The 13268-nt window shown below is 42.9% G+C and overlaps 1 protein-coding gene across 5 annotated transcripts in view; it reads right to left on the reverse strand.

Annotated features, from left to right (window-relative positions):
• AP3M1 (adaptor related protein complex 3 subunit mu 1) overlaps positions 1-13268 on the reverse strand; it is a 33694-nt gene that overhangs the window by 11546 nt on the left and 8880 nt on the right. The window lies entirely within an intron of this gene.

A 13268-nucleotide genomic window follows, 5' to 3' on the forward strand; every position in this document is an offset into this window, starting at 1 on the left:
TTAATGACAGATTCCACAAGCTCCCTTGGAAATTTGTTCCAGTGCTTAACTATCCTGACAGTTAAGAAGTTTTCCTAATGTCTAAACTAAATCTCCGTTGCTGCAATTTAAGTCCATTACTTCTTGTTCTCTCCTCAGTGGCTAAGGAGAACAATTTATCACCCTCCTCTTTATAACAACCTGTTTCGTACTTGAAGGCTGTTATGTCTTCCCTCAATCCTCTCTTCTTCAGATGAGCCAAACCCATTCCCCCCTGTATTTCCTTGTAGGTCAGGTTTTCTAGACCTTTTAATAATTTTTGTTGCTCTCCAATTTGTCCACATCTTTCCCAAAGCATGGTGCTCGGAGCTTGACACAATTCTGAAGTTAAGGTCTTATTAGTGCCGAGTGGAAGAATTACTTTGTGTGTCTTGATTACAACAAACCATTGGTTCTTCTGTATCTAGTTTTACAATAGTACTTAGTTATGAAGAACCAACATAGTAAATCTGTATCAGTTTCTAGTGTATGGGGGAATGGGGAGAACAGCAGCTTCATATATACAGGAAAAGCCACTGAAAAACAGCATCGTTTCCATTAAGGTGGGTAGAACGGCCAAGATGGCTCTGAAATGGCAACATCTTATTCCTTAATGAACACAACTCAGCCACAAAAATATTTATATAGGCCTGAAACTCCAGGCTTAATGGCACACTCATAAAAAGTTTAACCCTCCATCTTCCCTCCCTCAATATACCCCATGCTTGAGACTTGTCAGTCTACTGGCAAAAGGGTTTAGCCCCAGACACTTTCGGCTGTTCTTTAAACTCAAGTGCCTGATCATGTTGTTGAGTTTCCAAGTCACTTGCAATGCTTTAACGTGGCTTTTAGGTACTGACCAAAAAAAATGAAAGCAAAATCGGTTCATTTATTAAATTGGGGAGAAAAGAGTGCAGTAGTTTTCTAAAGTAAAGTGCAAGCTTCAATAATAATAATAAGCACAAACGCGTGAACATTGACTTGTTTGTCCTTTATATATATTAAAAAAAAAAAAAAAAAAGCTTACATTTGCACTGGGGTAAGTGTGTGCATAACCCTGGTTTCTGTAGGGTTACTCTTATGCCAGAAGAGCTGTCTTCACCAACACTCCCCAAAAACAAGATGATGATGTGACATGTACAGACAAACGCTTCTGTACCTGAAGTAGTTTGAAGAGGTGTGTTAAACAGCCACTATTTTTTATTTTAAAAAAGAGAAGGTTGATATTCTGTAAGATTTATTTTATTGAGTAAAATAATTGAGTAAATGTTGATTGATGTTCCCCAACTAAGGAAGGAAAAAAGTCAAAAGAAAACAAAACCACACACCCCCCTCAGCCTTGTCTTTACTAGGATTTTACCTCGACTTAGCTAACTGGAGTTACAAATACATCTTGTTTTCCTAGCGAAGATGCCAAGAGCAGCACAAAAAGGCCGCATCTTGTGGCTCTTACACAGGCTAAGAGTCCCACTGGCCCAAGATAGCACTTTAGAAAAGGATATATAGTAATCATCTATGCTACTTAGCTGCAGAAGATGAAGATACTAAAGCTAGAAATTTTCCCAGGCTGACATGAAATAATCAGTTTAATTCACTGACTATAGTTAATCTATTTGTTTAATAAATCAATTGGTAGTAAATGTGAAACATGTTTTGATAAGAGAAGTTTATATCCAGAATATAAGGTTAGTTTAATAAAAATAAGTTGTATATACTGTGTGTGTTTAAATTTTAGCTACCATCATAATGCTGCTTGACAATACATGAACAGAAAGTTGATGCATGATACTTACTAGATAAAGTATATTTTTAGTATGTGAGAAGTTTAATAAGAATTTGAAAATATTAAGCTATATATTGCTTAAATAAAACATCTAGTTACAGTGTAACCTCCTAGGTAGCAAAAAGATGTACCAAATCTAGTGTAAAGGCTCTATTTAATTGTAAATCAACATGTTTTAATGGTTATATCAACCAAAGAAAGGTACATTCTCATTAGGAAACAAGAAGTATAAATGGAAAAGTTTATTTAAATCAGATTTTAAAAATCAAGGCTCTCTTACTTGGGGATTTACATCCCCTTGATTTAAATCAATCCATCCTGGAAATTAACACTATTGCAAGTCTCCATTGAGCATATATAGGATTAAATCCATCCTACATTTAGTTCGTTACTAGAACAGCAATAGAATTTGAAAAAACTGGGCAACTTTTAAGGTGAGTGAAGTGTTAAACACAGCAGCCTTGATATAACTGCTTTAATTCTGTTTGACCAAACCTGTCCTGATTTTAGCAGACATTGCATGTTAAACCTCTGCCAAGTCTCTTGAGATGGTCACACGAGTATGATAAGTCTAATCAACCACGGTTAGTTCTGTTCCACACCAACACAGGACACACATAAGAAAGTTATCAGCTATGAAAGCTTAAAATAGTTCTTGCATACATTTTAATATGGATACAATAGCCTATTTGTTAACAAAAAGACAAACCCCAATTCACAGAAAATGCAACCAAAGCTGCACAGGAGAATTCAGTACAAGCAGCAATGGATCTGGCTACAGAGATAAGCACATTTTTACAAGGGCCTGATTCAAATCCCATTGTAGTCCATGGAGAGATTCCCTTCAATGGCAAAAGGGCTTTGGATCAGATGTCTGAATCATGGATCACTTTTAAATTCTAGAAGTTGTCCTGCTGTTAAAGCCCACAGAGTCTATGGATCAGCATGTGCTGTATGTTTTATGCACATATATCACTTATACTGAAATGCTGAACTGCTACCTAAACACTGATTTGTTTAAATTCTGACCCTAGCAAGTTCTACTGGATCATGCTTCAAGCTGATTGTACAGTCGACTATAAGGAACACTGGACTAATGAGAGTCATTTCACCCCATATGGACCTATATATTCTCTTTCCTGCTGGATCCTGCCCCCAATGACTTTACGATGCATTGCATTGAAATGTGCCCTCATGCCCACATATGTATCTCCTATCGCCTCTCCCCCGACCTCCACTCTCACCCCCACACAGGGCCTCACTCGCCCTCCCTAGCAACGCCACCCAGGGACCCCCCCTCGCGGTGGCATGCCACTGTACCCCCAGACCTCCACCCCCACACATGGACCACTTGCCTTCCCTGACAAATACCCCCCAGGGACCCTCCCTCCTCAACCTCCCAGGGATCCCCTCCACCATGGATAGCATCCCCCAACCCACATATCCCCCCGTACGCCACTGTACTCCCCAGACCTCCACCCCCACGCATGGACTCACTCGCCTTCCCTGGCAATGCCTCCCAGAGACGGTCCCTCCACGCTGGATAGCGTTCCCCCCACACCCTCCTGCAACCCTCAAGCCCCACACCCTCAGCCCCTCCCACGGGCCACAGCTCATCCTCGATCAGCCCCCACTCCCCCCACTGCGTGTCATCCCCGGATGCTGTATTGCTGTGCTTTTTGAACCTTGACTATCGCTTTATTGTTTTGTGCTTAAACATTTGCTAATAAAACGTTTTAATTTGCAGTCACAGCTGATATAATAAACCCTATTTATGACTATACAATTGCTAACAGGTTAGGAGTTTATTTTATTCCATAAATAATGGTTGAGTTTCATGACAGCTTTTGCAAATGTCTAAACTTAAATTCCTCTGACTTCCCAAAATAGCTTTGTATTTCAATCCCAATCTTCAAAGACACATTCTCTCTCGCACACAAACACCTCCCTCCCTCTCCAGTTTAGTGCTGGTGAGAGGTGCATAGGCAGTTGTGACCACACACTCCTGTGCCATACCCCTCATCTGGAAGAGCCACTCTATCAATAAAATGGCAGTTCAATCTTCCATTCAATCCTTGGTATCTCTGCTATTTCTGTCAACAAAGGAGACCTAGTTGTAATGTGGACACCTATCTACAAAGAACTGGTGTGAGACTGCCAATTTATTTCACATAGGGTATTGAACAGCTGGCAGTGACTTCTCTTGATCATCGTAGGTTAAAAATAATTTAGCAACTTAAGTGCTTCCTTCATTAAATATTTACTCCACCAATCATTGGATTGTTATTTTACTGTTTGCTAGTTTCGGATCTTATTTAGCAGAAATTTACACTATTTTCCAGTATATAAGAATCTCCAGCTAATCAAGTTTATCACCAGGCCTGATTAGGCCATGCAATCACCATTTAATTGCTGCACCCTCACCTCTAATTAGTTATTGATCTGTCTTGAGTCAGATCTCAAATTCTGCAGGGAAAAGGACTAAGAACAGGCCCACTACACTTATGAAAGTATTTCTTAACATCAGAACATAAGTGAAGCCACTAAAAAAATGCAAGACTGAATTATTCCTTACACCAACAGGTCAAGTAAATGACATTAGTCATCACAGTGCAAAGTATTTTTAGAACTGGGACATTGAGCGTAGAGTTCCTGGATCAAAGCCTAAAAATTATTCTCTCAGCCATCCACCCCACCAGATAATCATGCGAGTTCCTCCATAGTAGTTTGTGGATAATCTTCCCAAAAAGCAAGTTGTAAAACAGTTGGAGATTGCACTTTACTATTGCCTTTGATTGCTATGTGTAAAAGCGTGAAGAGGGTGTGTCTGGCAACAATTAGATTGCACAGATCTCCTGGATCTCTGCTTTCAGACCTTTATAAAGGAACAGACTATGGACATTCATGGATGATTAACTCATGACAATAGACCAGGGCAAATCATTCATGCTTATTTTAATAAACTGGCAGCCTTAAATACCAGCGATTGAGGAATTGTTGACCTGGTTGTCATGGATCATACAAAGGTTGGGGAGCAGTCCTTCAGTAGGTTTATTTACTCCTTTTCCAAGAAACTACATGCTCATTTTTGTCAAAAGCTCTGCTATGTGGGATCCCACTGGGTTCTTTCTGATCATCTTTCCTATGCCAAGGGAATGTGAGCCTGCCCCATCCTCCACAAGGGAAACTGAGGTGGCTTTGTTCAATGTGTCTTCAACATGCTAACGATAGCTCTACATCTCTTTTGCTCAAAGCCAGATTCTACAGTGTCACTCCTTTTTTGCTGCCCGGCCATTAAAAAAAACAAAACAAAAGAACACTAGAAGAAAATCCCAGCACGTTCACCAGACTGAAGTGGTGCTTATTGGTAAAGGAGTAAAGAAGGGGCAATTATTCAGGGTGCATGCCTATCTTTTGCTAGAAGTTTCTGCCCCAAAATTTATTTAGTATAGTTTTAGTGTTACCCAGTGATGCCTTGTGTCCTTCCAGAACATGGAGTTCAGTTACACTCAAAGCAGGAAACCAAGAGTTAAGGTACACATCACCACCCAACAGTGCAACCATAAGGCCTCCCTCTGCAGTTGGCACCAACCACTGGGAAGGTTTCATCAAGGGGTGTGCCGTAAGAAGTACACAGGCACATTCCTTTAGTCATCCATGTTTGTCCTGTGTTACACACTGTAATGCAAATCTGTGGATTTGCACACTCCACCTGCATTTACAGTAGCAGGTGTAGCTACTGAATGGTGGGATTAGGTGGCAAAGCTTTCATCGTCATATGAGGAAAGATGCATGGGTATCTCAAGGGAACAAGTATTGTTGAACAAGGATCTCAAGGGAACAGGTAGTGTGTCAGTGATGAGTTCTGAAGGCATGTCAGTAGCAGGACACAGGAGACTTCTTAGGGAGTGGCAGTAGTCTGGTAGCATGTATGCATATGTTCCCTAGAGATCAGTGAAGGGAAAGCAAAGGCAATCTCTCAGAAGGAATCTTCAGGTGAAAGGGTGGTAACATTTTACAAAATTGAATCAGTGTTGGTCAGGTAGAGGTATTTCCTCTTTGCTACACCTAACCTAAACCTAGGTTTTTGCCTTAGCAAAAAGATGGTGTTAGACTGTGTCCAAGGTGCTCTGCACCATCCCCGAGGCCAGAGTGCTAGTATGTGTGTGCTTGACATGTTGGGGCACTACTTGAAGAGGGAAAAGCTAAAGTTGTGTTGTGGGGTGTTTTTTAACTCTATAGTTCCTAGTATTTGGATGTTTGAGTGTAGCTGATTTGACAACAGGTATCACCAAACAACCTTAACTCTGTGTTATGAAGGTAGGGGGGAATATGATTTCCTTGTTTTAAACCCCCCCCCACACACACACACACTCTCTCTCTCTCTCTGCATCCCCATATTCCACAGCCTACCTCATTCACCTTCACTACCTCTGCTCCTTCACAGCAATTATCCCAGCCACAGAAGTTACTGGCTGCATGTCAGCCCCTTCACTGCCCCCATATCATCTGTGTCTGTCTAGAAGCCTGGACCTCCCTCCCTTGCCCTCTTCCTCAAGGGTTGAAAAGCTGGGGAAGAGGATGTGGAAACAGTGCAGAGATTGACATTGAGCCAGTGAGGATGCAGCTGACTGAACCTCTTCTCCTTCCCCACACCCACCTGCCCTTTCGCCCTAGAAACAGCAAGGGGAAGGGTGAGGCTAGTGTTCCTCCTTATTACTGGGGGCAGCATGGGGAAGGAAGTTTTGGGTTCATTCTCTTGGATAAAGGACTCATGGAGGCAAGAGAGGGCCTTAAGCTTCCTCCTTTGCCCTGGTTGAGCAGCCATGGGAGAAAATGTTGAAGGATGGGATGGAGAGAGGTAATTGTAGGCCAAGAGGGGAGGGGACAGATGGCTCAGTTTCCCTTTCTTTCCAAATATATCACTCAAAGGAAAGGTGCCCATAACCCTCGACCCTGTAGTTCTGCTCTGTCAGTGCTTCTGAGCTCCCAGAAATCAAAGATCCATTGGAAGATGATTCCCCTTATTCACAGAGGGATTGTAGAAGAGCTACATCTTTGGAAAACCAGTTTTTCTATCAATGCTTTAGTCACTGAATCGGGCTTTCAAAAAAAAAAAAAAAAAAAAAAAAAAAAAAAAAAAAAAAGTGGTTGGATGATCCCTTACACTTAAATAAGGGTTGTGGTTTAAGGGTCTGCTGACCCACCAAGGCCCAGCCCTCAGCAGTGATGGTTAGCAAAGTCGTAGGGTCCCCATCCACCCCCTACACTGCTCCAACACCTTCCACATCTCTCCTCACTGCTCGGACCACTCCTCCCCCTCCCAATCTTCCTTAGAGCAAAAAAGTTCAGAATCTGGACATGTTATGAGCTATGTAGGATGGGTTGGGTACTGTGTCAATTAATCCCTTGACAAAGTGACCCAGAGACTTGCTCAGTCTTGTGGTTCAGGCCACAAGTGAAGCTGAAAAACTCTTCAGTTTACAAATCACAAGACTGACTCGTCCAGCACCTCAGCAGTCAGTGGTAGAGCTAGGATCTGCTCCCACCCAATCCTGTGCTTTTAAGCAAGAGGGCTGGTATTTTCACAGGAGTTTGAGTTAGGTTCCCAACTCTGACTGATTGGTGGGATTTGGGTGCTGAATTCCCTTAGGTTCCTTTGAAAATCCCACATTTCCTCTGAATGTGGAAGCAGTCTGACTACTAACTTGCTACACATAGAGAACACCTCCTTTCCCTTACTAACAGCAGAGGGTTTATGAACATGGTCAGTGACGTCTCAGTTCCAACAATCCTGACTGGGGCTTCATTGGAGGGATGTTAAGATCTGGCCATATGTGGCCTTCTGATTTTATTTATATCCCAGATCAGATTTGGCTCAGTAAGGGCGCAGCTGCAGAAGCTCACAAAGCCTCTGTGGTGAAGTTTTACCAAATAAGCCTGTGATGGGGTCAATTAACCAGACAGGCCACCTAATTCTCCTCAGATGTGACCTAAGTAATCCCCTGAATGATGATGGAGCCCAGCTGCAAAGGAACAGCCAGGGCTAGCATAGAGCCAGGAAGCTAGCATTGAGGGGCAGTGAGGGAGATTGTAGCCACTCTCTGGGCATTAGAGAGGGGGGAGGGGAAAAAAAACCCCAACCACCCAACCTATCAGAAAGGCTGTAGGAAAAGACTCAGAAATGGTAGGAAGGTTTAAGATGGTGCAGACCTTAGCAGGTGATTAAAAGTTCCCTGAAAGAGACCTTAAGAGTAGATGGCTGACTCAGGTTCCCCCTGCCAGCTCCAGGTGAAGTAGCACTGTCTGGGCTGTGAATGAAGAGACTACCAAAGACAGTTTGTACAGAAAGACTGATTCCCCCTTTCATGGTGAGGACGATACTGACCTGGCCAGAGGGCCAAGCCACAAAGAAAGAACGCACCAAGTCAGAGAGTGGGGGAAAGAGGCGATAAGGTGCGCAATGATCTGCAGAAGGGGACATTGGGTCTGGAAAGAACTAATCCCCCAAGCAGCCAGGAGGAGGCACCCTAGTGGTGAGTGAACCCCTATAACAGATCCTTACCTGGGGGGAAAAATTGTCCTCTTTGTGCTTTTTCTGTCTTAGAGGAGTTTTTAATGTTAAATTGCAGGGTGGCTGGTCATGGCAAAGTTATTTTTTCCTTTTGAAGCCTGGACATACTTTAACTCCATGGCACAAACTACCCCCACATCATTCCTGTTTACTAGTCTGACTCCTAATTTTTTCACTCAATACCCTACAGTACTTACACATGAGGAATACACTACTTCTCACAAGCAGACATGACACAAAATCCTACCATACAGCTTTTGATTTTTTTGATATTGGAGCCAGAGTAACAGCGCCTCTGAATTATCACCCATATCATAACATAACCAACATACATTGGTACTCATGCCATTTGGAATTGAACTTCGGACATTACTAAAAGTTTAACTGCTGCCTCTTAGTGTTACTGCACACGTGGGAGTGTGTCCCAGCACCAGAATTGGAAACATGAGCCCTGTGTTCCCTCGCTGCCCCTCTCCCCAGAGGGCATAAAGGGCACAGCAATCCCAACCCCAGTGCCGTTGAATGTCTGGAATGTTTTTTTCCTGTTATTTTTGTTACTTAGTAATTAGACTAAAAGTTAATTTGTTTATAGTTGGTGTAATTATTATTGTTTCATTTAGCTTACTAGCAGTAGGACAGCTTGAAATAGGAAGAAAAAGCCCAGAGCAGGGCTTATGGCAGAGCCTAGATCTCCATGGCTTCAAGCCATGCCCATCTCTGCAAGGGGGTTATTCCTCTGACTGATAGTGAAGGCATCCATCATGGTTGTTTGGGGGAGGAACATGCAAGTCCACCAAAAAGCAACCACATAAGAAGAGATAGTCCAGACTGAAGCTTTTTCCCCCCGATGGAAAAGAAAAAAAAAATCCATAACAGCTTTGATAAACTCTAAACACAGACTGGTGGGGACAGAATATGCCATTGTATTCACACCCTACCCACTATTACAACAATCTTTGGAGAAGAATTATTGCAAGGTGCCATTTGAAAACAATTTGCTGGTCAGCATTATCCTGATCAAATGTGTGGTAACATAGTATGTGATGTTATAAGATTCCCTTGTGTGATATTAACATGTTCGAAACCCCACAGCCCTGCCCGAGCAGAAGTTAAGTCTGTCCTAAACAAAGGAAAGAATGGGTGCTTGCTTTAATTTGCATTTAAAACAGTAAACAGTTATCAAGCAGGAAAGGAAAACAAAGGAAGTTCAGAAAGATGAAGGAAAAACACCGGGAGGAACTATCCTTCCAAATAGATGTTTTGTCTCCTGGGTCTCAGCTGAAGGGGTTTTGCAAGAGGGGAACTGAAACTACAAAAAGGAGGGACAAACACCCCAATGGACCCCTCTCACTCTCTCCCTGTCTACCTCATTCTCTGCACCTGAGAAGACAAAAGGAAACAGCCATTGGACTCAGGGGGAGGGGAGTGAGTCCTGACCCAAAAACTTGGTCAGTAATCTGCTGAAACATAAGGTGTGCATTTGCTTTGTGACTAAACTAGCTTGTCTTATTTTTCTTGTAACCATCTCAGACCTTTATGCTTCATTACTTATACTCAAATTTCTGCAGTTGTATGATTTTATCTAGTGTCTTTAAGGTAAACAACTGGCATATTAGTCCCTTAAAGGAACAACAGACAATACATTTGTACTGTTCAAGAGGGCTGGGCCATACAGAACATTCATTTCTGAGGGAAGATCCAGGACTGGGGGGTGTTGAGATCACGCTGCAGTATAACCAAGGCTGGTGAGAGCCAGGGTATAGCTGGCAGGCTGCAGTTACGCACAGACACTCAGGGTGTGGCTTGCATGCAGGAAGCCTGTTTCTGACTGGCCCAAGTGAGAACTCATTCAACAAGGAATTCTAAGGCAACAAGGAATTCTAAGGCAGGGCAGGGGTGACATAGCCCTCTCTACTCTGGATTATGCCCTGAGATGCCCTACTGGTACAGAGACTGCTTCATGCCTGATTCATCCTGGCAGTGCTCCTGTCACCACACATGTAATATCAAGCTCAAGAACAATCAGGATGCCTAGACAGACTCAAATCCAACAGGACAGTTACAGATCCCTACTGTCCAAGGACATAGGCTCAGACTCCAATTCAGTTCCCTAGCACTGAGCCATATCTCCAGTGCCAGGTGCAAGGAGGAGCTCTTTCTGCCTGCAAAGGAAAAAGTAGGAGTGGAATCCTGTATTGCACCACAGTAAGAAACCAGTACAGATATCTGCTTTAGCAAGAAGAGCTCTAGGGCATAAGAGTCCAAAGGTGCATCTATTTCAGTACCAGATTGACCAGCACAATCCCTCTCAGCACCAGTGTGGTCAGGAAACTACCTCAGCACCTCCTTTATCAGCTCTCACACTGCAATCTGCATCAGCAGTTGCAGCCACTGAAGAACTGTTAGTGTGGAGGGACACAGCTACAACATCTTCAGCAAAGATGTTGCTTAAAATGTATAGCAGTCACAGATCCCCAGGGTCTGGTCTATGCCTCAGCTTATGACAAGTCTCTTGGGAATGACTCCTTTAATGTGCTTGGCCAACAGCTTGCACTAGGCATAAGCACACTATGCAATTTCTTAGGCCCCAAGCAGCTCAAGCCCCCACCGCCATTCACTTTTTTAGTATGTGTTGTACGTTGGGTCCCCCCAAAAATATTCCTGCTTAGGGTCCTCAGTGGGCTAGCACTGCCTCCAGCTGTGCCCCTAGACCCCACACATTTCATTAGGGCAGGCTCTAAGACTAGGCCTTCTGCACCAGAGATCCCAGTCCCTCTCTGACTCCCAATGGCAAATCAAGTCAGACTCTTGTGGGAGACCTGTGTTATCCACCGTCGGGGTGCAATGCTCTCAGTGAATATTTACAGGGACAATGTTTTCAAAGCAAGGTAATTTTTTCCCAGCTCCGTTCGCATATCCCACTTGCCAGGGTTTCCTGCTTTTTGGTAATGATTCGTCAGTCACTGAGCAGGACAGAGGGGGTGTCATTTTGTCTTACTGGATCCTCTGTTGATTTGGGTTCATTTCAAGACAGTTCTTTAATGACTCAACCATTCAACCCAGACAGCTAGGTAACCCACATACCTCCTATATCCTGCACTGTTCCAGAAGCAGTGTTAACTCTGTTGCCTCCATTGGGTAGCAATACACAATACAGATGGCAATTAAGGTACATATGGGAATCAAAATTATTACAGAAAACTCGCACTTCAGCACAACAGCACCAAGAGGTTCTTTAGTGTCTTCTGCAGACCTCAGGGTCATTCCAGAACCAGAGTCACCAATCCTGGAAGTTACCCCAATTTCAGCTCCAGGCAGACGCCCTCCTCTGAAAGAAGCAAGGGTTCTTGTGATGAAAATGCCTCTCAATCACCACATCAGTACAATTATGGATGGGAGTCCAACACAAACCCTTCCATCTCCTATTATGGCTCCTGTGTTAGGAATTTCCTCCACCAAAAGGGAAATCATTGATGGAACAAAATGGACAAAGGAGGGATAGGGGAAAGAACCTCCTATTGGACCTCTGGATGTTAATTCTCACAATAGTGCTTGGTTTCCTCTGATTTGGTCAAATGTCCCTTTCCCATATGGGTCTGCAACATGGCCATATTGGCCCCCAGGTCACAATATCAAGGACAAGTTCTCCTGCAATATACAGTATCTATATGCAAGTCACCCATTACAAATTCTCATGATTCATCTCTTATCACTCTCCTCATCAAGTTCAACAAGCAGAGGTGCAAGAAGTTCCAAATCCTGGAGAAATCTGTTCATCAGGAGAATCCTTCAATCTTCCACTTTGTTGCCCAATGAAACTCTTTCACAGGCTATAGTCAGCCAATGATTTAAAAACCTGTCTGAAAATAAAGTGCATGGAGGGGAAAAAAAAAACCCTGGACGTTTCATTGGAGACAGTTCAGAAAAAGTTATTCTACAACCAACTTCCCAAAGCAGAGTTGTACTACCTATTAGTGAAGGGATATTGGAGCCAGCAAAATTCCTTAGTGATCCTGCCTCCATTTCAGCTACTTCAAAATGTGCAGATCATAGATATCAAGTATTATCAAAAGGCTGAGTATTTTTATACTCTGGCTCCATCTTCACTGGTGGTGTTGCCACCTGTGAGAAATCAACACATTCAAGGAAATAACTCCCAAGGAGAAAGAACTCAAGAGACTGGATCTCTGAGGAAAAAAAAATCTACTCAAGTCTCTTTGCATATCAGGATAGAGAACTATCGAGCCAGGCTACCTAAATAAGGATCATCTGTAATGGAATAAACTGTCAGATTAAAGACAAATTACCCTCAGTTTAGAGACAAGGGTAGAATAAACATGAAATTAAATAATTAGTGTTATCTGAAGGAAATGTGTTGTAAAGAAAGGCCTGGACTAGCAAGTAGAAGGGAGACCTTGAAAAGAAGTTTTAAAGCCAGCAGGAATGGAGTACGGACGATGTCTGGTCCCCCAAAAAAAAAAAAAAAAAATCTTAAAGAAGTCTCTTGCCAACAGGGGAGTCTAAGAGATTCTTTGTTTAAAACCATCTGCAAATGACCCAGCAGGACCCTTCCCACCCCACATACCAGTGTTACCTTAAAAGTAAATGCACATGGATTCACATAAGCATGAAAACCTGTTGGTCAGCAAGGAGGAAGGAATAGCCCTGGTGAGAAAGGAAGTTGTAAATCTTATGCAGATTAAGATGGGAAATAAGGGTGAACTGTCAAATTGATTTTTAACTGAAGTCAGTAATTGGTAATGACATCACTAGTTTGTTAAAAGGTATAAAAATTAAACTCTTGAAGGGTTTGTAGCTAATACCAGCCTGACCAGGTTGAGGCTGACCAACATGTGTTCTAAGCACCCCTGGGTTTAGCCCATTTGTAAGTAT

Source organism: Emydura macquarii, unplaced genomic scaffold (genome assembly GCF_026122565.2).
Source record: "Emydura macquarii macquarii isolate MOO-44397 ecotype Brisbane River unplaced genomic scaffold, CSIRO-AGI_Emac_v2 contig_67, whole genome shotgun sequence".
NCBI classification, from domain to species: Eukaryota; Metazoa; Chordata; order Testudines; family Chelidae; genus Emydura; species Emydura macquarii.